Here is a 24,578-nt window from a genome sequence, read left to right as displayed (position 1 = left end):
TACAGGCTAGTGAGCCTAACATCAGTGGTAGGGAAATTATTGGAAAAAATTCTGAGGGACAAAATTTGTCTCCACTTGGAGAGGCAAGGATTAATCAGGGATAGTCAACATGGCTTTGTCAAGGGAAGATCATGTCTGACTAATTTGATTGAATTTTTTGAGGGGGTGACTAGGTGTGTGGATGAGGGTAACGTAGTGGATGTGGTATACATGGATTTCAGTAAGGCCTTCGATTAAAGTCCCGCACAGGAGACTGGTCAAGAAGGTAAGAGCCCATGGAATCCAGGGTGCCTTGGCACATTGGATACAAAACTGGCTTAGTGGCGGAAGGCAGAGGGTGATGGTCGAAGGTTGTTTTTGTGACTGGAAGCCTGTGGCCAGTGGGGTACCACAGGGATCGGTGCTGGGTCCCTTGCTGTTTGTGGTCTACATTAATGACTTGGATATGAATGTAAAAGGTATGATCAGTAAGTTCGCGGATGATACAAAAATTGGTAGGCTGGTAAATAGCGAGGAGGGTAGCCTCAGTCTGCAGGACGATATAGATGGGTTGGTCAGATGGGTGGAACAGTGGCAGATGGAATTTAACCCGGAAAAGTGCGAGGTGATGCACTTTGGGGGGACTAACAAGGCAAGGGAATACACAATGAATGGAAAGACCCTAGGCAAGACGGAGGGTCAGAGGGATCTGGGTGTGCAAGTACACAGATCCCTGAAGGCGGCGGAACAGGTGGATAAGGTGGTAAAAAAGGCATATGGGATACTTGCCTTCATTAGCCGAGGCATTGAATATAAGAGCAAGGAGGTTATGATGGAGCTGTATAAAACACTGGTTAGGCCACAGCTGGAATACTGTGTGCAGTTCTGGTCGCCACACTACAGGAAGGATGTGATCGCGTTAGAGAGGGTGCAGAGGAGATTCACCAGGATGTTACCAGGGCTAGAGCGCTTCAGCTATGAAGAGAGACTGGGCAGATTGGGTTTGTTTTCCTTGGAGCAGAGGAGGCTGAGGGGGGACATGATTGAGGTGTACAAAATTATGAGGGGCATAGATAGGATGGATGCTGAGGAGCTTTTTCCCTTAGTAGAGGGGTCAATAACTAGGGGGCATAGATTCAAGGTAAAGGGCGGGAGGTTTAGAGGGGATTTGAGAGAACTTTTTCACCCAGAGGGTGGTTGGAGTCTGGAACTCACTGCCTGAAAGGGTTGTGGAGGCAGGAACCCTCACAACATTTAAGAAGCATTTGGATGAGCACTTGAAATGCCATAGCATACAAGGCTACGGACCAAATGCTGGAATATGGGATTAGATTAGACAGGGCTTGATGGCCGGTGTGGACACGATGGGCCGAAGGGCCTCTATCCGTGCTGTATGACTCTGAGTAATAGTCGGTCAGTTGTCGATGCCTGCATTTATATCGGCCAATAGACCTGATGGAAACCTATTAATAGTAACTGAATTGTGTCTTTATATATGTGTAAGCTGGGGGGAGCCCGGCTTTGCCAGGGCTGTTTTGGGCCAGGCGGTTTAAATTGAGTGCGAGGCTTTGGGGCCTCTCTGTGTCCCTCTGTGAATCTGCTGCCGGGCAACATTTTAAATCGAGTCCCAGGCTTTTGGGCCCTGTTTGTGTCCCTGTCTCAGTCTGCTGCCGGGCAACATTTCTACCTTTTTTAATACCTTGAAAGATGAAAGTGAAAGTACTTATAAAATGTTTTTGGTAAATCTTGTTATTTTTAAAAGAGATACTAACTTTTTCAAAGCTGGATAAGGAGAGTAGTTGGACTTGAACACATTAAATCTAGGCTGACACTCCAGTGCAGTGCTGAGGGAGTGCTGCACTGTTGGAGGTGCTGTCTTTCGGATGAGACGTTAAACCGAGTCCCTGTCTGCTCTCGAAGGTGGACATAAAAGAAGAGCAGGGGAGTTCTTTCTCCTGGGTGTCCTGAGGCCAATATTTATCCCTCAACGAACATAACAAAAACAGATTATCTGGCCATTATCACATTGCTCTTTATGGGAGCTTGCCGTGACGAAATTGGCTGCTGCGTTTCCTACATTACAACAGTGACTAAGCTTCAAAAAGTACATTATTGGCTGTAAAGCGCTTTGGGGCGTCCAGTGGTCGTGAAAGGCGCTATAGAAATGCAAGCCTTTTCTTTTTCTTTTTTGTCTGTCTCTGTCTGTCTGTCTTTACAACATTATAACTGCACTTCAAAAAGTACACTGTAAAGGTGTGTGTGTATTTATTTATGTATGACTATGCATGTGTGTATGAATTTATATATAGATAGAGGTGTGTGTGTGTTTAAAATTAACTTGGGTGGGGGAGGAAAGAGCTGGAGTAACGGAAATGTACATTACTGGCTGGCCCATTCGATGACACTGCCAACACAGACTGTCGCATTGTTTGGACTGGCCCTGCACCACTGGAGCTGGCAGGAATTGAAGCAACTGGTTTGGGTTGTAGAGATGATGTTAAGAGGATGTCTTGATAGCTAAGTTTGGAAGGTGCTAGCTGCCTTTCTTTCTCTTTGCTCTCTTCTTTCCCGCACATTCGGAGCACTGCCCACTGGGTTGCTGCTGCTACGCGCCAAATGCAATTTCCACCTGAATTCTCCAAGCTTTTGCGGTGGCTGTGTCACACAATCCTGCGATTGTATAACCATTCCCTGTGTTACTGTCAGTTCTCCATTTTTGATGGTTTCCGTGGTGTAACCAGTGCCTGTCGCCAGTGTGCACGGCCACCTTGCAGGGCTCTTTCACAGATCTGGGGAAGGCGTGTTTGTGTGTAGGGGAGGGAGGGCGAGTAAGCGATGGCAAGCTCCTGCCTCTTCCGGTGAGCTTTGTCGATGTTCTCGATTCTAGTCATCTCCGAACATCATCTGAACGAGTGCTGACCTTTGGGACCTGTGGAAAATCGTGTGCGGGCAAAAGATGTCCGCAGTTTGCAAGCAGTGTGGCCACTCAGCTGTCTGCCAGTCCTGCGCGGCCTGGGACCGCCTCTTCCACTGAAATTTCACAGGTGCGCGAAACTTTGAATGGGCCGCGCTGCCCATTAAAGAGACTGTGCACCCAAATTTTAAAATTAGCGGGAACATTGTTTGCAAGATGTCTGCAGTATTGATAAAAGCCTCTTTTTCCCCTCCTCCTGCTACTCCCTACCCTCCCTCTGCTCCACTCCAACACATTGGGTTGCGTCAGCCTTTGCTCAGTGGGTAGCGCGCTCGCCTCGGAGTCAGAAGGTTGTGGGCTCAAGTCCCATTCCAGAGACTTGAGCCCATAATCCAGGCTGACAATCCCAGTGCAGTGCTGAGGGAGCGCTGCACTGTCGGAGATGCCATTTTTCGGATGAGATGTTAAACTGAGGTCCTGTCTGACCTCGGGTGGACATAAAAGTTCCCATGGCAATATTGGAAGAAGAGCAGGGGAGTTCTCCCTGGTGTCCTGGGGCCAATATTTATCCCTCAACCAACATCACTAAACAGATGATCTGGTCATTATCACATTGCTGTTTGTGGGAGCTTGCTGTGCGCAAATTGGCTGCTGCGTTTCCTACATTACAACAGTGACTACACTTCAGAAGTACTTCATTGGCTGTAAAGCGCTTTGGGGCATCCTGAGGTTGTGAAAGGTGCTATAGAAATGCAAGTTCTCTTTCTTACATAATAGAGCATCCTCGGCACTCTTGAGTAACGTGTGACTTGTAGAATTTAATTTTTTGTATTTGCTGCTCATGCGCTCCTGTGAAGAGCCGTGGGACGTTTTAAGAACATAAGCAATAGGAGCAGGAGTCGGCCATACGGCCCCTCGAGCCTGCTCCGCCATTCAGTAAGATCATGGCTGATGACCTCCACACCACTTTCCCTGCGCGATCCCCCAAATCTCTTGATTCCCTTAGTGCCCAAAAATCTCAGTCTTGAAACATAGAAACTAGGAGCAGGAGTAGGCCATTCGGCCCTTCGAGCCTGCTCCGCCATTCAACGAGATCATGGCTGATCATCCAAACCCTAGCACCCGGTCCCTACACTGACAGGCAACCCCACGTATTTAATCCCCCCTAACACTAAGGGCCAATTTTTATCATGGCCAATCAACCTAATCCGCACATCTTTGGACTGTGGGAGGAAACCGGAGCACCCGGAGAAAACCCACGCAAACACGGGGAGAATGTGCAAACTCCACACAGACAGTCACCCGAGGCCGGATTCGAACCCGGGTCCCTGGCGCTGTGAGGCAACAGTGCTAACCACTATGCCACCGTGCTGCCCTTGAATATACTCATCGTCTGAGCATCCACCACTCTCTGGGTTTTCCTATGTTAAAGGCGCTAGATAAATGCAAGTTTTTTTGGTAGTGGTAGAATTGGGAAAATCCAAACCTGATTTAATAATCCTGAATCCCTTCACAGAATCACAGAAACCCCACAGTGCAGATAGAGGCCATTTCGGCCCATCGAGCCTGCACCGACACATATCCCACCCGATCCCCGTAACCCCTACACCAACACATATCCCACCCTATCCCTGTAACCCCACGTATTTAATCCCCCTAACACTAAGGGTCAATTTATCATAGCCAATCAACCTAACCCGCACATCTTTGGACTGTGGGAGGAAACCGGAACACCCGGAGAAAACCCACGCAAACACGGGGAGAACGTGCAAACTCCACACAGACAGTCGCCCGAGGCCGGATTCGAACCCGGGTCTCTGGCGCTGTGAGGCAACAGTGCTAACCTTGTGACCATAGGAATTCTGATTTACTCAGTTTCTTCATAAACCAATAGCCCTGCCCATAACTTCACCTGATTGTAGATTCATAGAATGATACAGCGCTGAAGGAGGCCGTTCGGCCTGTCGTGCTTGTGCCGGCCCTTTTGAAAGAGCTATCCAATCAGTCACACTCCCATGCTCTTTCTCCATTCTGTGAATACTTTCTTTAAAAGCCTATAAGTAGCTGCAGTAGAGTGATTGGGCTCCTGCATATATTTTGTTTTATCTTTTCCCAACTGCCAAAATCGTGGCACGGGAGGCCTTTTTTTACAGCTTTGTGTCTCATCCTTGTTTTCAAATCCCTCCATGGCCTCGCCCCTCCTTATCTCTAATCTCCTCCAGAGCTGCCACCCTCCAAGATCTCTGCGATCCTCAAATTCTGGCATCTTTCGGATGAGAGATTAACTGAGGCCCCGTCTGCTCTCTCAGGTGGACGTAAAAGATTCCATGGCACTATTTTGAAGAAGAGCAGGGGAGTTCTCCCCGGTGTCCTGGGGCCAATATTTATCCCTCAGTCAACAACATTAAAACAGATTATCTGGTCATTATCCCATTGCTGTCTGTGGGAGCTTGCTGGGCGCAAATTGGCTGCTGCGTTTCCCACATTACTACAGTGACTCCACCTCAAAAAGTACTTCATTAGCTGTAAAGCGCTATGAGATGTCCGGTGGTCGTGAGAGGTGCTATAGAAATGCAAGTCTTTTTTCTTGAGCATCCCCGACTAATCGCTCCACCATTGGCGGCCGTGCCTTCAGCTACCTGGGCCCTAAGCTCTAGCATTCCCTCCCTGGATATCGCGGCCTCTCTTTTTCCTCCTTTTTAAGATGCTCCTTAAAACCTACCTCTTTGACCAAGCTCTGCCCTAATATCTCTTTGTGGCTCGGTGTCAAATTTTGTTGGAAAATGCTTCTGTGACGCGCCTTGGGACGTTTCATTGCATTAAAGGCGCTATATAGATACAAGTTGTTGTTGAATCTGTTGACTGTTGGAAACGGTCGGTGATTCTTGTCGTGTCTTGCCATGTTCCGCGTTGAGTCCTGTGATCAGACTGGTGGATGTGGGGCGGAATCTATACGCATGTTTTGACAGTTCCCAGGGAGAGCGAATATACATTCCAAAGGATTGAGTTTCACTGCTTTTCGTGCTTCTGCCAGTCGACCATCAGGCTCCGCTGCTCCTGCTCAACTTTGTCCCATTGATGAACTGGGGCTTTGTTACTTTAATGTATGGCTAGGGTTTTTTTTTTTGAGGTGGGCGGAGATGAAGAGGGATTGATCTGCAAAGGAGGAAGTCATCCCTTTTACAAGATTACTGTGTTCCTTTCTTCATTTTAATTACTGTGAATCTGTTTCCTGGACTTTCTTATTTCCCCCTCCCCCTCCTCTTTCATCCGCCTCCTCCCCTCTCCCAGTTGGAGTTCTTCACATGCTTCTGTAACCCACTGGAGTCGAGTTACTTCCATTTTTTTTAATGCTGAAAATTGTGGGTGAGCAATCCGAGAGAGACTGCCTGAAAGCCCTGGCTCACTATCCCCTTCTCATGAAAACTGCCGTGACACAAACTGGACTTAAACCCAAGACCAATCCATCTTGTAACAATCGATTAGGCACTCTACAGCCTTCTGGACTCAATATCGAGTTCAACAATTTCAGATCATAACCTCGGCCCCTATATATATATTTTTCCTCCCACAGGGCAGCTGTCTTTCACTCTGCCAGCGCAATTCACACTTCATCTAGAGCCATCCTTTGTTCCTTAACCTGTCCCATTACCATCTCTTCTCACCTTGACTGTCTCTCAATGACTCTTAATCCCTCCTGCTTTCTATCCTATCACTGACCGTCTCTTTTGTTCTTTCATCCCCTCCCCCTTTTCCCAACCCCTAACCAGCTTTAAAATCTATTCTATTTCCTGCTTTTTTTCTCAGTTCTGACGAAGGGTCTTCGACCTGAAACGTTAACACTCTCTCTCCACGGATGCTGCCTGAGTTTTTCCAGCGTTTTCTGTTGTTATTTTGGATTTCCAGTATCCGCAGTATTTTGCTATTGCCATCTAGTAACAATATCACTTTTTAACCACAGCGCTTGGCTTCGTGAACGGGGAGAGCCTAAATAGAAAGAAAGACTTGCATTTCTATAGCACCTTTCACGACCACCGGACGCCTCAAAGCGCTTTTACACCAAAGAAGTACTTTTGAAGCAGAGTCACTGTTGTAATGTGGGAAACGCGGCAGCCAATTTGCATACAACAAGCTCCCACAAACAGCAATGTGATGATCTGTTTTTGTTCTGTTGGTTGAGGGATAAATATTGGCCAGGACACCGGGGATAACTCCCCTGCTCTTCATCGAAAATAGTGGCCATGGGATCTTTTACGTCCGCCTGAGAGAGCTGGTTTAACGTCTCATCTGAAAGACTGCACCTCCGACAGTGCAGCACTCCCTCAGCACTGCACTGGAGTGTCAGCCTAGCTTTATGTGCTCATAAAGCCACAACCTTCTGACTCGGCTGTGAGAGTGCTATCCACTGAGCCACAGCTGACACTTGGCAACATAGGCTTAGATAACAGGGTAGTGAGAGATCAAGAAATGGCCGAAACACGCTCAGCGTTTTGACACTGCTCTGTTCTCCCTGAATGAAAGGGATAACTGTAATGTAGTTCTAATTTTCCACTTGGGTAATATTTTTTGTGGGGGAGGGGACCAGCAGTCCCATCGTCCTCACACAAGGCTAGGCTTCTTTTACTTATCCCAGAATGCTTCTGTATTTATCAATATTTATTGTATGGCCAATATTTGTCCCTCAACCAACATTAAAAAAAAAATCAGATAATCTGGTCATTATCACATTGCTGTTTCTGGGAGCTTGCTGTGTGCAAATTGGCTGCCGTGTTTCCCGCATTACAACAGCGACTCCACTTCAAAAAGTGCTTCATTGGCTGTAAAGCGCTTTGAGACGTCTGGTGGCTGTGAAAGGCGCTATATAAATGCAAGTCAGTCTTTCTTTGTAAAAATGACACTCCAGCCACCCCCCCTCTACTCTCTTGGAAGATGCCGACTCCTTACATAGAAACATAGAAGATAGGAGCAGGAGTAGGCCATTCGGCCCCTCGAGCCTGCTCCGCCATTCAATGAGATCATGGCTGATCATCCAAATTCAGTACCCTGTCCCTGCCTTCTCCCCATATCCCTTGATCCCTTTAGCCGTAAGAAATATATCTAACTCCTTCTTGAATATATTTAATGAAATGGCCTCTACTGCCTTCTGTGGTAGAGAATTCCACAGGTTCACCACTCTCTGGGTGAAGAAATTCCTGCTCCATCTCAGTCCTAAATGGCTTACCCCTTATCCTTAGACTGTGATGTTGTTCTAAAAGCACCAGCTGTCTTCCAGCGTCTCTCCCCAAACGGCTGTTCTTTGAAATCAGGTCTAGGCGGCGAGTGTCAGCAGGCTATTCGATGGTGCAGGAGGGGCATCAGAGCAGGAAAGAGCTCTTTCGAAATGAAAGCTGAAAATGCTGGAAATACTCACTGCCTGACCTGTTATCTGTGAAGAGAGAGAAACAGAGTTAACGAATGAGATAAACATCTTAGTCGACCACACTGGACCCAGGTCTGCAGTATTTTCTTTTTGTGAGAGCTCTTTTTTTGAGCTGCATGAAGTACTGGTGGCTACGGACCTGTCGCCTGGTGATGGGTAGTGCTTGGAGTGTTTGAGTTGATGAATTAAGAGCACCATACAAGAAGAGGACTGCACATCGTTGAAGTGTTCCGACTGGAGGACCGCATTTTAGCATTGTGGTTATGTCACTGGACTAGCAATCCAGAGGGAAAGAAATCCCGGTTTGGGAATTTTGAATTCAGCTGGTGTCAGTAAAAGTGACCGTGAAGCTGTGGGATTGTCGTTTTTAAAAACCCAACTGGTTCTCCGATGTCCTCTTTAGGGAAAGCAACCTGCTGCCCTTACTTGGCCTGGCTTGTGTTTGACTCCAGTCCAAACCCAACATACGATAGCAAAATACTGCAGATGCTGGAAATCCGAAATAACAACAGAAAATGCTGGAAAAACTCAGCAGGCCAGGCAACATCTGTGGAGAGAAATTAGAGTCGACGTTTCAGGTCGAAACCCTTTTTCAAAACTGGAAAGGAAATGAAATAGATCGAAGGCAGGGCTGTGATAGAACAAAAGAAGTAAAAGAGTCATTAAGAGGTATTCAAAACCAGACGAGATGGTAATAGGACAGTGGAGACAAAAGACGGCTGAGGGACATACGAGAATGGATTAGGAAAAAAAGGGGGGCTTTTGGCAGATACAAAGGACTAAAGGACAGAGGAAGCCCTAGAGGAGTATAAAAAGTGCAGGGGGATACTTAAAAAAGAAATTAGGAGAGCGAGGAGGGGACATGAAATAACACTGGCGAGCAAAATAAAGGAAAATCCTAAGGTGTTTTATAAGTATATTAAGGGCAAGAGGAGGGACCCGGGTTCGAATCCGGCCTCGGGTGACTGTGTGGAGTTTGCACATTCTCCCCGTGTTTGCGTGGGTTTCCTCCGGGTGCTCCGGTTTCCTCCCACAGTCCAAAGATGTGCGGGTTAGGTTGATTGGCTATGATAAATTGACCCTTAGTGTTAGGGGGATTAAATACGTGGGGTTACGGGGATAGGGTGGGATATGTGTTGGTGTAGGGGTTACGGGGATCGGGTGGGATATGTGTCGGTGCAGGCTCGATGGGCCGAAATGGCCTCTATCTGCACTGTGGGGTTTCTGTGATTCTGTGTGATTCTGTGAAAGTGGCAATCTGTGTGTGGAGCCAGAAGATGTAGGTGGGGTTTTAAATGAATTTTTTGCATCTGTGTTCACTATGGAGAAGGACGATGTAGACATAGAAATCGGGCAGGGGGACTGTGATATACTTGAACATATTAGCATCGAGAGGGAGGAGGTACTGGCAGTTTTAGCAGGCTTAAAAGTGGATAAATCCCCAGGCCCGGACGAGATGTATCCCAGGCTGCTGTGTAAGGCAAAGGAGGAGATTGCAGGGGCTCTGACACACAAATTTTCAGAACCTCTCTGGCCACAGGGGAGGTGCCAGAGGATTGGAGGACAGCTAACATAGTACCATTATTCAAGAAGGGTAGTAGGGATAAACCAGGGAATAACCGGCCAGTGAGCCTAACATCAGTGGTAGGGAAATTATTGGAAAAAATTCTGAGGGACAGAATTAGTCTCCACTTGGAGAGGCAAGGATTAATCAGGGATAGTCAGCATGGCTTTGTCAAGAGAAGATCATGTCTGACTAATTTGATTGAATTTTTCGAGGGGTTGACTAGGTGTGTGGATGAGGGGAGTGCAGTGGATGTGGTATACATGGATTTCAGTAAGGCTTTCGATAAAGTCCCGCATAGGAGACTGGTCAAGAAGGTAAGAGCCCATGGGATCCAGGGTGCCTTGGCACATTGGATCCAAAACTGGCTTAGTGGCGGAAGGCAGAGGGTGATGGTCGAAGGTTGTTTTTGTGACTGGAAGCCTGTGTCCAGTGGGGTACCGCAGGGATTGCTGCTGGGTCCCTTGCCGTTTGTGGTCTACATTAATGATTTGGATGTGAATGTAAAAGGTATGATCAGTAAGTTCGCAGATGACACGAAAATTGGTGGGGTGGTAAATAGCGAGGAGGGTAACCTCAGTCTGCAGGATGATATAGATGGGTTGGTCAGATGGGTGGAACAGTGGCAAATGGAATTTAACCCTGAAAAGTGTGAGGTGATGCATTTTGGAGGGACTAACAAGGCAAGGGAATACACAATGAATGGTAAGACCCTAGGAAAGACAGAGGATCAGAAGGACCTTGATGTGCATGTACATAGATCCCTGAAGGCAGCAGAACCGGTGGATAAGGTGGTTAAAAAGGCATATGGGATACTTGCCTTCATTAGCCGAGGCATAGAATATAAGAGCAGGGAGGTTATGATGGAGCTGTACAAAACGCTGGTTAGGCCACAGCTGGAATAGTGTGTGCAGTTCTGGTCGCCACACTATAGGAAGGATGTGATTGCTTTGGAGAGGGTGCAGAGAAGATTCACCAGGATGTTACCTGGGATGGAGCGCCTCAGCTATGAAGAGAGGCTGGACAGGCTGGAGTTGTTTTCCTTGGAGCAGAGAAGGCTGAGGGGGGACCTGATTGAGGTGTACAAAATTATGAGGGGCATAGATAGGGTAGATAGAAAGGAACTTTTTCCCTTCGTAGAGGGGTCAATAACCAGGGGGCATAGATTCAAGGTAAGGGGCAGGAGGTTTAGAGGGGATTTGAGGAAAAACTTTTTCACCCAGAGGGTGGTTGGAGTCTGGAACTCACTGCCTGAAAGGGTGGTAGAGGCAGGAACCCTCAACATTCAAGAAGCATTTGGGTGAGCACTTGAAATGCCATAGCATACAAGGCTACGGACCAATGCTGGAAAATGGGATTAGATTAGACCGGGCCTGATGGCCGGCGCGGACGCGATGGGCCGAAGGGCCTCTTTCTGTGCTGTATAACTCTATGACTCTATTAGGTGTGAAGTGTACTGGCAGGATGAGAGACAGCTGCCATGTGGGAGAGAGGGGAAAAAAAAGGAAAAGGGGGGTGTGGGGGGGAGAAGGGAAGACCCAAAACAAAGGGGTGGAAAAAAGAGTAAAAATGTAATAGGGGCCGAGGTTATGATCTGAAATTGTTGAACTCGATGTTGGGTCCGGAAGGCTGCAAAGTGCCTAATTGGAAGATGAGGTGCTGTTCCTCGAGTTTACGTTGAGCTTCCATGGAACAATGCAAGAGGCCGTAACGTAGTTGACTCTTAACTGCCCCTGAAGTGGCTTAAGGAGCCAGTCTGTTGTAGCACCGACTAGGGGTGGACAATAAATGCCCAGCGACAACCACATCTTGAGAATGAATTTATAAAAAGCACAAACGGCTCTCCACACCGGTGCTGCCACTAGGTTTGCACGGTGTATTGGTCCCTTGTTCCTCTTCCCCTTTTTTTTTAACTTCCTCCCGTTGCACTTATTCTTTTCAGAGTTGGAACTAGTGGGCCTTGCTAATGAGAATTTCTACAACTTTTCCCCTCTTTTTTTTTCTTTCTGCCCGCTCTTTTCTTTTCTTTTCTCTTCTGCCCGCTCCCCACTTCTCTTCCCCCCCCCCCCCCCCCCCCCTTCCCTGAGGGTGCAGGCCTGTGCCGGAGTATGGCTCCACGTGTTGCCGGCTGCCCTCCCGGTACCTTGGCCAGGTGGTCATTTCTCACGTGAGGTTAGAGGGCATCGACGGGCTATTCAACTGCGGAAGGTCCCGGAGCCGAGCCTGATCCTTATTTATCCAACGTCCCCACACACATGCACTGTGGGTCTCCAACAGGAGTCATTGCATTGCAATCAGGAGCAGGGACCAATGGCCCCTCTAAGTGGCCGTGCGGTAACGGGGAAGGTCCCGCGCAGGCTGCTCACTGGCCTTTCCAGTGTAAATTTAAAGGGATCACGCAACAGGCCGCGCAGAGCAAAGCGCAGCTTACAGGGAACATTGGCAGGAACCCTGGTGGCTGATTGACTTTATTTCACATGGTGATCTAGTGTGGCACTTGTTGTCAGCGTATCGCTTTACCTTTACGAGTGCTTCCACGGCACTTGTAAACTCATGAATGTTTCAGTGGCCTTTTCAGGGAAGCAGCAACTTAATTATTTATTGATGGTTTTGTTCATGCTACATGTCGCAGACGGCATCCCCCCCTGCCGGTACTTGAACCTGTGTCCTTGAATATCGCGGCGTGCGACCTGTCAGTGCACAGAACGGAAGTGGCAAAACACAAAGCCGAGACTGGCTCTTTGAAGCCTGACTCGAGGGAAAGGCCGAGGCTGCTGAACCAAGCTTCTAAGTTTTTTTTAGTTTTCGAGTTTCCTGTCCCAGGTCTGAGTTCTGGCTAAAGCTGGTTTCACTTCACGTCTGTTCACCAGTGAAACATTATTTGCTTCTGAATTTTGGTTAATTTTTCACCACCCCCTCCCCTCCCCAAGGGTTGGCAAAAAGCAAAAAAGAAAGACTTGCATTTCTATAGCGCCTTTCGCGACCACCGGACGTCGCAAAGCACTTCACGGCCAATGAAGTGCTTTTTGAAGTGTAGTCACTGTTGTAATGTGGGAAACGCGGCAGCCAATTGCGCACCGCAAGCTCCCACAAACAGCAATGTGATAACGGCCAGATAATCTGCCTTTTGTTATGCTGATTGAGGGTAAATATTGGCCAACATTCCAGGATTGCCCGGGAGTCTCCAGGACTTGAAGGTTAATCTCCAGGACACTGCTGAAAGTGAAGGCCCAGGGGAAAAATCATAGGAGCATTAAAAAACAATCTTTGACCACTTGTTTATTTGTTACTGGAGCTTGGGGGCGGGGCGGGGGGGGTGGTTAGGAAAGGGCTGTTTGACTGACTGGCTGATTGGCAATCAGCTAATTAAGAGTCGTTCACTTTCCAACTAGCATGGGAAGGCAAGGCGGTGCTGGGATGGACATTTTGCGGCACCAATGGCGTAAGTGGGGAGGGGGTGCGAAGTGGTTGAAGGTCTGTGACAAAACCTCCAGGCATATGTCCAATCAGAGTTGGCAAATCTATGCCCAACCCCCCCCCCCCCCCCCCCCAATTAGATAATCTGGAATAAAAAGCTAGCATCAGTAATGGTAACCATGAAACTATCAAATTGTCGTAATAACCCATCTGGTTCACTAACGTCCTTTAGGGAAGGAAATCTGCTGTCCTTACCCGGTCTGGCCTATATGTGACTCCAGACCCACAGCAATGTGGTTGACTCTTAACTGCCCTCTGAAATGGCCTAGCGAGACACTCAGTTGTAACTAACCGCTACAAAACATAATAACCATGAAACCGGGCGGACCACCCGGCATCGACCTCGGCACCGGCTACGGACATGGCAACGGCACACCCAGCCCAGTCAACCCTGCAAAGCCCTCCTCGCTAACATCTGGGGACTTGTGCCAAAATTGGGAGAGCTGTCCCACAGACTAGTCAAGCAACAGCCTGAAATAGTCATACTCACAGAATCATACCTTTCAGCCAATGTCCCAAATGATGGATCTTGTCTTAATGTGTATCATATCTGGAAAAACTTTCTTTCAAATGTCAGCCATGGCTCAGTGGGTAGCGCTCTCTTGCCTCCGAGTCATGAAGGTTGTGGCTTCCTGTCCCACTCCAGGGACTTCAGCTCAAAAATCTAGGCTGGCACTCCAGGGCAGTACTGAGGGAGTGCTGCACTGCCGGAGGTGCCGTCTTTCGGAGGAGACGTTAAACCGCGGCCCCGTCTGCGCTCTCAGGTGGACGTAAAAGATCCCACGGTACTATTTTGAAGAAGCGCAGGGGAGTTATCCCCGGTGTCCTGTCCAATATTTATCTCTTAACCAACATCACAAACAGACCTGAAACGTTAACTCTGTTTCTCTCTCCACGGATGCTGGCTGGCCTGCTGAGTATTTCCAGCATTTTCTGTTGTTATTTCACAAACAGATTATCTGGTCATTATCACCTGTTTTATAAGCTGTTTGTGGGAGCTTGCTGTCTGCAAATTGGCTGCTATGTTTTCTACATTACAACAGTGACTACACTTCAAAAATACTTAATTGGCTTTGGGACGTCCTGATGTCCTGAAAGGCGCTATAGAAATGCAGTCTTTCTTTTCATTTCAAATATCTATGTATACCTTTCCATCAATAGTGTCTTTCAAAGATGCTTTCACTTGTTAATTTTGGCATTTATGATGGAAATTATGACATCATTGGAATATGAACTGACTGCTGTCCATTGGTTGGATCCAACTCGGATCAGTTTCCTCTGCCAAATTAATCGTCCTAATTTGCTGTCTAGCGATTTCTGCAGGAAAATAGGTGCGTGCGGATGCCGTTGAGGATGGGTTCAGGTTCCACTATAATTTCCTTGGGGATGAACAGTCTGCTCATCCGCACTGTCTAGGCTCACGCATGAAGAAGAGGCATAGGCTGAGATACTGGGGAGATGGTGTTGCCCCTGGGACTGTAACTCCCCATGCGTCAGCATCTTGGGAGAGGAGGAGGGGGAAAAATGGAAAGGAGATCAATTCTGTAGCCTTACCCCTAGCTAAAAGACAGAACCGTCTTGCATTTTCATATAGGACGTTTTACAACCTCACTGCTGTAATGTAGGAAACGCGGCTGCCAATCTGCGCACAGCAAGCTCCCACAGGCAGCAATGTGACAATGACCAGGTAATGCTTTTAGGTTTAAAAAAACAAAAACAACAAAATGCTGGAAAAACTCAGCAGGCCAGGCAACATCCATGGAGAGAAAATAGAGTCAACGTTTCAGGTGAAAACCCTTTGTCAAGACTGAAGAAGCACAGAAATGGATTAGTGGGGGCTGGGAGAGAACAAAAGAGAAGTGAAGAGACATTAAGAGGTATTCAAAACCAGACGAGATGGTGATAGGACTAGTGGAGATAAAAGACAGTTCTAGATTAGGTGTGAAATGTGCTGGCAGAATGGGAGACAGCTGCCATGTGGGAGAGAGAAAAAAAATGCTTTTAGGTGTTGGCTGAGGGATAAGTATTGGCCAGGACACTGGGGAGAACTCCCCTGCTTCTCTTCGAAATAGTGCCGTGGGATCTTTTGCGTCCACCTGAGAGGGCTTGGTTTTATGTCTCATCCAAAAGATGGCACCTTCCGACGGTGTCGCCCCTATTTCGGCACTGCCCTGGGGAGTGTCGGCCTTAAACCCCTGGAGTGGGGCTTGAACCACTGCCTTCTGGCTCTGCGCTGAGAGTGCCACCCACTGAGCCACGGGTGACACAAGTATTGGGGATTCCTCCATTGTTCACTGGAATGCTGACTGCACAGTTTATCGGCGCAAAGCACTGTCAAATTTTCCACTGCTCGTTCAGCTGGGGCTGCCATACCTGTTGGAACATTGGCTTTAGGGTTATCTGAATCCGAGTGGGAAGAGGCCCAGTCCCTGGCGAGCAGTCTACCCCTCCAGGCTCGGTCAATGAGCCAGGTGGGCTGATCTGTAGCTAAAAGCACCACCAAGTCCCGAAGTTGCTCAGTGATTAAGCTTGGCAAGGGTAACGCTGAATCTGACATCATGTAGCTTTCTCCAACTTTACTCACTTTTGAACTGAGGGGGGGAAACGGATAAAATGACAATTCATTTCATTTTTTTTAAAGTCGAGAACTGTTGGGCAATGTTCCTGACTTAGATAGAAACATAGAAGATAGGAGCAGGAGTAGGCCATTCGGCCCCTCGAGCCTATTCCGCCATTTAATGAGATCATGGCTGATCATCCAAATTCAGAATTCCACAGGTTCACCCCTATCTGAGTGAAGAAATTCCTCCTCATCTCAGTCTTAAATGGCCGACCCCTTATCCTGAGACTATGCCCCCCTAGTTCTAGACACTCCAGCCAGGGGGAGCAACCTCTCGGCATCTACCCTGTCAATCCCCCTCAGAATCTTGTATGTTTCAATGGGATCACCTCTCATTCTTCTAAACTCCAGAGAGTATCGGCCCAATCTACTCAATCTCTCCTCATAGGACAGCCCCCTCATCCCAGGATTTTTGTATACAGTACTGGAAATAATGTCCCTGCTTTCTCCCCATATCCCTTTAGCCTTAAGAAGTATATACAACTCCTTCTTGAATATATTTAATGAATTGGCCTCAACTGCCTTGTGTGGTAGAGAATTCCACAGGTTCACCACTCTGGGTGAAGAAATTCCTCCTCATCTCAGTCCTAAATGGCTAACCCCTTATCCTGAGAAAACCACAAGACGTATGTTTTTGCTGAGATTATTTTGGGGGGATGGGGAACTTCTATTTTTTTTTCTGTGAATTTATTTTTTTGGGCCTCTCCTATTCCTGGAATATTTTGAGTGTTAAGATGACTGTCGTCAAATGGCAAAGATCTGGTGACTCTGCACCAGTTTTAGTTCTGTTCCCTTTGGCACTAACCAACGAAAAGTTTGTATTAGAAAACCAAACGCTTTCTCGGAGAACCTTCGGCCCTTCACCCTGGACCAGTTGTTTTCAAACTTTTTAATGCCGTGGATTCCCCTCCAAACATGGATGTACTATTGGGGACCCCCAGCCATTAGGTACTTAGTTGCCCAATGGAAAACTGTGCAAAAATGTTTTAAGAACATAAGAAATAGGAGCCAGGAGTCGGCCATTCGGCCCCTCGAGGCTGCTCCGCCATTCAATGAGATCATGGCTGATCATCGACCTCAACTCCACTTTCCCGCCCGATCCCCATATCCCTCGATTGTCCTAGAGTCCAAAAATCTATCGATCTCCGCCTTGAATATACGCAAGGACTCGGCATCCGCAGCCCCCTGGGGCAGAGAATTCCAAAGATTCACAACCCTCTGAGTGAAGAAATTCCTCCTTATCCCAGTCTTAAATGGCCGACCCCTTATCCTGAGACTGTGCCCCCCCCCTAGTTCTAGATTCTCCAGCCAGGGGGAACAACCTCTCGGCATCTACCCTGTCAATCCCCCTCAGAATCTTGTATGTTTCAATGAGATCACCTCTCATTCTCCTAAACTCCAGAGAGTATAGGCCCATTCTACACAACCTCTCATCCCAGGATTTTTGCATACAGTAATGGAAATAATATGCTAATATTAGGGGAGTCCAGAACAAGGTGGCATAAGCTTAAAATTAGAGCCAGACTATTCAGGAGTGATATCAGGAAGCACTTCTTCACACAAAGGGGAGTGGAAATCTGGAAAACTCTTCCTCCAAAAAGCTGTTGAGGCTGTTGGGGGTCAATTGAAAATTTCAAAACTGAGATCGATTACATTTTTGTTAGGCAAAGGGTATTGAGGGCTGCAGAGCCAGGGCGGGTAGATGGAGTTAAGATACAGATCAGGCATATTCTGATTGAATGGCGGAACAGGCTCGAGGGGCGGAATGGCCTCCTCCTGTTCCTGATAAATTTACAAAAACAGAATTGGAGAGACGGATGAGCATAAATCCGACTGCTGACCATCTGGGGTCCGGGAACCTCAATTTGAGAACCCAGTGGTATGCCATTCTTTGAGGCAGGATATTTATGGCCTGGTTTGATGGAAAGCAGTGTTGGTGCGTGTCCATGCTCGTGTGTGGATCCCTATTTCTATTTATAAAAAGAACTTGCATTTCTATAGCACCGTTCACAATCTCCGGAAGTCCCAAAGCGCTTCACAGCCAATGAAGTACTTTTGAAGTGTAGTCACTGTTGTAATGAAGGAAATGCGGCAGCTAATCTGTGCACAGCAAGCTCCCACAATCAGTAATGGGATAATGATCACGGAAAAAAAAATTATCTGATGTTGATTGAGGGTTGAATGTTGGCCAGGATACTGGGGAAAATTCTCCTGCTCCTCTTCAAAATAGTGCCATGGGATCGTTCATGTCCACCCGAGAGAGCAGACGGGGCCTCGATTTAACATCTCATCTGAAAGACGGCACCTCCAACAGTGCAGCACTCCCTCAGCACTGCGCTGGAGGGTCAGGCTAGATTTTGTGCTCAAGTCTCTGGAGTGGGGCTCGAACCCACAACCATTCTGACTGAGGCGAGAGCGCTAATCGCTGAGCCACAGCTGAAAAACGTTCCCTGTAAATATCTGCGCTGTCTGTGTGAATGTGTAGCATTGTGTTAATGTCTGTACTTACAGGAAAGTCTCCAGACGTTACCAAATAATGATACCAAACACCTGAAGGCGTTCTTTGGGTCCTGGGAGGTTGCCTGTTGAGAGTCTGTTCACCTTGACGAGTCACGGGGAGGGGAATTTATTTTTCCTTTTTAAAAGTGGGGCTCAATGTGTAATTGGAGTGATTGAGGAGAAGCCGAGCGAGTCTAAAACAGAACCATCGTACATTAAGTCCAGATGAGATGAGGGGGTGAAAGGTTATCGGGGGTAGGCGGGAATGTGGAGTAATCAGATCAGCCATGATCTTATTGAATGGCGGAGCAGGCTCGAGGGGCCGAGTGGCCGACTCCTGCTCCTAATTCACATGTTTGAAATGGGCCAAATGGCCGTTTCTTGCCCTGAGTCATATTGGAGCTTTCCAGCTCTCTTGTAATTGGCGTAGATTGCAATGTCTGGCTGAGGTATTGTTCATTTATATAGCGGCATCATTCCTGGCGTCGCATTTCCGTCTACCCGAGTGGAAGAACACGTCACTCATTTGCCAAATTTCACCGGTTCCGTCGCTTGTCTTGTTAATGAGGTTAATTCTTGAGGGAATAAGTGTGTAACCGTGGAAACTGACTGGTGTGTTTTTTTTGTGTTGATTTTCCCAGGCACTACCCCAAATCGTCGTTCACCGCTGTGGCAGACACCCCGGAAAACCTGCGCCTGAAAAAACAGAGCAAGTTGCAGAGTCAAGTAAGTAACTCTACCATCTCGGCTGAAAGCACCCGCAGGGCGTGGAATCGTTTGCTGTCCTCTTGTCACTGGGCAGCCGGTTCCCAGCAGGCTGTTGAAGGAAGCTGGTTCTTGTCAAGCACTTTGGTGGGTGGCGGGGTGGCGGTGGTGTGAGGTGTGGGGGCGTTTGGTCAATCGGAAATCCAATGGAAGAGCTCGAGTGACCTGTGAGGTACCTTGCAGATTACTGTGCGGTCACGCACGCGCGCAGCTTAGAGGGAACACTGCATCCACCATTGCGGTGTTTGTTGAATCATTTTTCTCCATTGCTCTCCTGCAGGCTGGGGTTTGATTACACAGGTACTGGTTGCCCCCTCTAACAGATTTCCTCTGCCGGTCTAGGGAGGCACCACCAATCCTGACCTCACGCTCTGGCAGAGTAACACACCTGACAGTCAGAGCTTCAAGGGTGGAGGGGAGATGTTGGTGGGCGGGCGGGTCGTGGAGGACCAGTGGGGACTGGCACATCTGTCTGAGCTGCTGAGCGATTGGGGACACATTAGATTGAAATGGGAATCCATAATGATGTCATGGCACGGCACACCAGGGTAGTGGTTATTCTCATCCTTATGTTCAGATCCCTCCGTGGCCTTGCCCCATCCTATCTCTGTAACCTTCTCCAACCCCACAACCCTCCGAAGTATCTGCGCTCCTCTAACTCTGAGCTCTTGTGCATCCCCGATTTTAATCGCTCCACCATTGGTGGCCGTGCCTTCAGCTGCCAAGGCCCTAAGCTCTGGAACTCCCTCCCCAAACCTCTCCACCTCTTTCCTCCATCGGGTAACAGTCTGTCCACTTAACAGTTGGTGTGAGAAGGCGGGGCTCTGCGATGTGTCGGGTGACCAAAGACAGGAGCGGCGGGGTGGGGTGGGGCGGTCGTCTGATGAAACGTCCCAGGACACATCCAGCCAGCGTGGGCAGCCTGAGCAAACGCTGACTTTTCCCTGAGGTTCTTGTGAATAGGATTGGTGGCTGGTTTACCTCTTAAAGGACCTCGGTTAGTTCCTTCCAGTTTGAATATACAATGAAGTCCATCACGTGGAAACGAGCAGTGAGCAGAGCTGTTGATCTTGGAATGTCAGGGAGTGAGACAGGCAGCAAACCTGTTTAAACAAATGGAACTCTGGTTACTCTCTGAAGGTGCTTTTTGCCTTGCTGCTGATAAAGAAAGGAAGAAATTAACTTGCTTTTATGTGGTGCCTTTCATGACTTCAGGACGTCCCAAAGCACTTTGAAGTACTTTTGAAGTGTTGCAATGTAGGAAATACGACAGCCAATTTGCGCACAGCAAGGTCCCACAAACAGCAACGTGATAATGACCAGATAATCTGTTTTTTTAGGTGTTGGTTGAGGGATAAATATTGGCCAGGGCAATGTAACGCTTCCCTGCTCCTCTTCGAAATAGTGCTGCGGTATCTTTTACGTCAATCTGAGAAGGCAGAGGGGGCCTCGATTAACTTCACATCCGAAAGACGGCACCTCTGACAGTGCAGCACTCCCTCAGTACTGCACTGGGAGTGTTGGCCTGGATTTTGCACTCAAATCTCTAGAGTGAGACTCGAACCCACGACCTTCTGCCTCGGAGGAGAAAGGGCTGCCCACTGAGCAGCTTGGGTTCTCGGCGCGCACTGTGCTGTTTTCTTTCTCCTTGGCCCGGTGTGCGCAGCACAGTGACCGCGTTCCAGCCTCTCCGCTTCAACTGGCCGTCTTCGGTGCCGCTCCCGCCGAGGCGTTGGGTTCCACGTGGTTGTGCAGAGCAGACGCGCAGACGATGAATCGAGAAGCCGCTGGGAGAAAAGGCGGGCCCGCGCCAAGGCCCGATCGCGCAGCCGACTCCAAAAGTGGCGCTCTTCGATGTACAAGTGCCTTCAGAACGAGCTGCGGAAAAAACGGGTGGCAATTCTACACCAAAAAGAGAGTGCGTGGCTTCCCAAGAGTGCGGTTGGACAGCTCTGCTACTGAACGCAAACCAGGCTCATTGAGTGAACCGCCAAGAATGCCTTCTTTTAGTAACAAGGCATGGCTGTCCCTGGGACGTTTTACTCCATTAAAGGCGCTATATAAATACAGGAAACTTTGGTTTATCCGGAGGTTGTATGTCCGGAAACTTCGATCTAACGGCAGAAATCAGCAGCCATTTTGGTTAGGTTTTTTTTCTTCACCTAGCATTTTTTTTTTTAACAGCCAGGCTCTGGAAAGCATCTCTGTAGCTTAGCAACAGCTTCAGAGACGCTTCCAAGGTACGGGCCGAGTGTTTACAAACTGTTGCTAAGCAACAGTGTTTGTTGTCAGATACGGAGATGAAAACCTCCGTATCCTTCAACATTAGCGCTGGTCTATCCGGAAGTTTTGATAGAACGGCAGCAGCTCGGTCCCGTCGGTGCCGGATATCGCGAAGTTTCCTGTACAACAACTTCTTGTCCCTCGATGGAATGCTCCATTGAAGCGCTAGTTCACATACGTGACTTTTTAAAATATTATTTGCTCCCAAATCTTCAAGAGTCTTTCTACTGTTTCTCTGCTTTAACAGTCACCCCCAAAAGTATTTTTTTACAGTTGAGCAGTTAACTGGACTGATGGAACATTTCACACTTCATTTGGCCTGTTAACCCAATGGGTGGGGAAGCTCTATAATTGAATCAATAAGTGGTGCAATCGATGCAAACCTGCTGCTCTGTGTAGTGCCTTCTAGTCAGTCTGCTTATTGATGAATTTCAGTGAATTGATAAGTGTACAATGATGAAATATAGCAGACTGCTGCTTCTGGTTACTTACCAACAGCACAACTGGATTTGATGTTGAATCGCGGCCTAGAACTAAGTGGGCTACGCACGTAACACTTGCCTTAGTACCGAGCTATTTGGCATTGGTTCCCGAGAATGTCATTCTAGCAAGGGGAGCGGTGTCTTTGGGTAAAGCAGTGGGCATATACCGCAGGGCATTGGGACCCTGGGGTGACCAAGCACTGCAAAGATTTCTTGGACTGGGAATGAATATCAAATAGGGTACTGGGGAAAAATTACCATCTTCCCCTCTCGATCAATTCTTTGCAATTGCTGGCGTGGGGAGCTTTTTTTCCTCTGACCGATTAACAGGGCAGACGGGGAATCTCGGTTCGATCTCTCGTTCAAAGGGTGGTTTGCAGCCGATCTCCTTTGCATTTGCTGAGTGGTGTCTGGCTCATTGATTCTAAATTAGCAGAGATGATTCTGCAGCCTGAGTCAGGGTTGGATGATGGCAGTGGTGATGCAGCTCACTGATGCCTTGAGCTCGAGGCATATGACCTTGGCTATTTGTGGATTTTGTACGTGCCAGCTCTTCGAGTGGAGCATCTTTTTTAAGTCACAGAATATTCTTTGTATTTACAGCAAAATTGAGCTTTCAGAGCACAATTTTGTTGAAAAAAAAAATTCGTTTTCTTTCCTTCAACCCTGAGGACAGTGACTCCTTGCTGAGGGCCCACATGCACCGTATGCTCAATCCAGCTATTTGACCACGAGGTGAACCACAATCAAATACGATCCTGTCTATACACAAGTGTCAGCCGTGGCTCAGTGGGCAGCACCCTCGCCTCTGAGTCAGAAGGTTGTGGGTTCGAGTCCCACTCCAGAGACTCGAGCACATAAATCTAGGCTGACACTCCCAGTGCAGTGCTGAGGGAGTCTTTCGGATGAGACGTTAAACCGAGGCCCCGTCTGCTCTCTCAGGTGGACGTAAAAGATCTCATGGCCACTATTTTGAAGAAGAGCAGGGGAGTTCTTCCCCTGGTGTCCTGGGGCCAATATTTATCCCTCCATCAACGTCACTACAACAGATTATCTGGTCATTATCACATTGCTGTTTGTGGGAGCTTGCTGTGCACAAATCGGCTGCTGAGTTTTCCTACAGTAACTCCACTTCAAAAAGTACCTAATTGGCTGTAAAGTGCTTCTGGGACATCCTGAGGTCGTGAAAGGCGCTATATAAATGCAAGTCCTTTTTTTCCAGCGTGTGTCAATGGATAGCAGGGATGGATCCATGACTTTCTTATCTCCCCACCCCCGCCCCCCCACACCCTGCAAATCTCAATGTCCTTATTGCTGTATGGTAGCCATCTGAGCATAAAACAGTTTGAACCAAAGGGCTTTCCTGATCTCTTCACTCAGTTTGCTCTCTCTCTCTCCCTCTCTCTCTCTCTCTCTCTCTCTCTCTCTCTCTCTCTCTCTCTCTCTCTCTCTCTCTCTCTGCCAACAGCTCCAGTTTCAATGCTGGTTCTGCTACCTTCGGAGCATCTGACATCATCTTGATTTGCTTTTGCATAGTCCCTCTGGGGGGCCATGGGTTCTGAGCAACATAAACAGCCACCTTTTGTAGCATCAACTGGCATTTATTTTGGTAGCAGCGAGAGAGCTGACTCTTCAACCTTCCTTCATTGGCCAGCAATGGTCTTTCCAAGTTGGCTGGCAGATATCCCTATGCTCTTCCTACTAGTACTATATTTGCCATCTTCCTCTTTTGGTGTTTCAAGATCCACCTGAAGAAGCAGACAGAGCATCAGGCACGTTGGAACGCACCAATCCATCGCTGCTATGGTAGTGTGCATGCAAATTGCATGCTGAAGTACTGGCGTGTAACTTGAACCCACAAACCTCTGACCCAGAGGCAACTGAGTCCAAACTGGCACTCACAGTATGAAACTTACATAGAGCCTACGGCACAAACAGGCCATTCTGCCCAACTGGTCTATGCTGGCGTTTATGCTCCACATGAGCACCCCCCCCCCCCCCCCCCATTTCATCTAACCCTATCAACATATCCTTCTATCTTCCTCCAAGACACCCTAGTCCATTCCTCTATCACCCTTCGCCTGGCACCTTCCCATGCAAGCGCAGGAGATGTAACACCTGCCCCTATACCCCCCCCCTTCCCATTGTCCAGGGCCCCAAACACCCCTTCCAGGCGAAACAGCGATTTACTTGTACTTCTTGCAATCTAGTATACTGTATTCGCTGCTCACGATGTGGTCTCCTCTATATTGGGGAGACCAAACGCAGATTGGGTGACCGCTTTGCGGAACACCTCCGTTCAGTCCGTAAGGGTGACCCCGAGCTTAATTCACTGCTCCATTCCCACTCGGACCTCACCGTACTCGGGCTCTTGCATTGTTCCACAGAAACCCAGCGTAAGCTTGAGGAACAGCACCTCATCTTCCGATTATGCACTTTACAGCCTTTTGGACTCAATATCGAGTTCAATAATTTCAGATCATAACCTCGGCCCCTATTACATTTTTATATATTTTTTATCCACACCTCTTTTGTGCCCTTCCCCCTTTTTCTCTCTCCCACATGGCAGCTGTCTC

At 48.1% G+C, this 24,578-nt stretch overlaps 1 protein-coding gene across 2 annotated transcripts in view; it reads left to right on the top strand.

Annotated features, from left to right (window-relative positions):
- The first annotated feature begins 8,246 nt into the window (after positions 1–8,246).
- The window catches only part of LOC147100932 (uncharacterized), a 94,167-nt gene continuing 77,835 nt past the window's right edge, over positions 8,247–24,578 (top strand). Inside the window, exons 1-2 of one of the 2 annotated variants that reach the window (XM_085966028.1) lie at positions 8,247–8,384; positions 19,114–19,198. The gene's annotated coding sequence lies outside the window, so the exon portion shown is untranslated. Of the gene's footprint in view, positions 8,385–8,436; positions 8,982–19,113; positions 19,199–24,578 lie in introns of those variants that run through there. The other variant, XM_085966029.1, reaches the window with a different exon arrangement.

The sequence above is a fragment of the Somniosus microcephalus genome, chromosome 24 (assembly GCF_052327205.1).
Source record: "Somniosus microcephalus isolate GS21.2 chromosome 24, FLI_Smic_1.0, whole genome shotgun sequence".
Lineage (NCBI taxonomy): Eukaryota > Metazoa > Chordata > Chondrichthyes > Squaliformes > Somniosidae > Somniosus > Somniosus microcephalus.
This window is presented reverse-complemented; position numbering and strand designations above follow the sequence as displayed.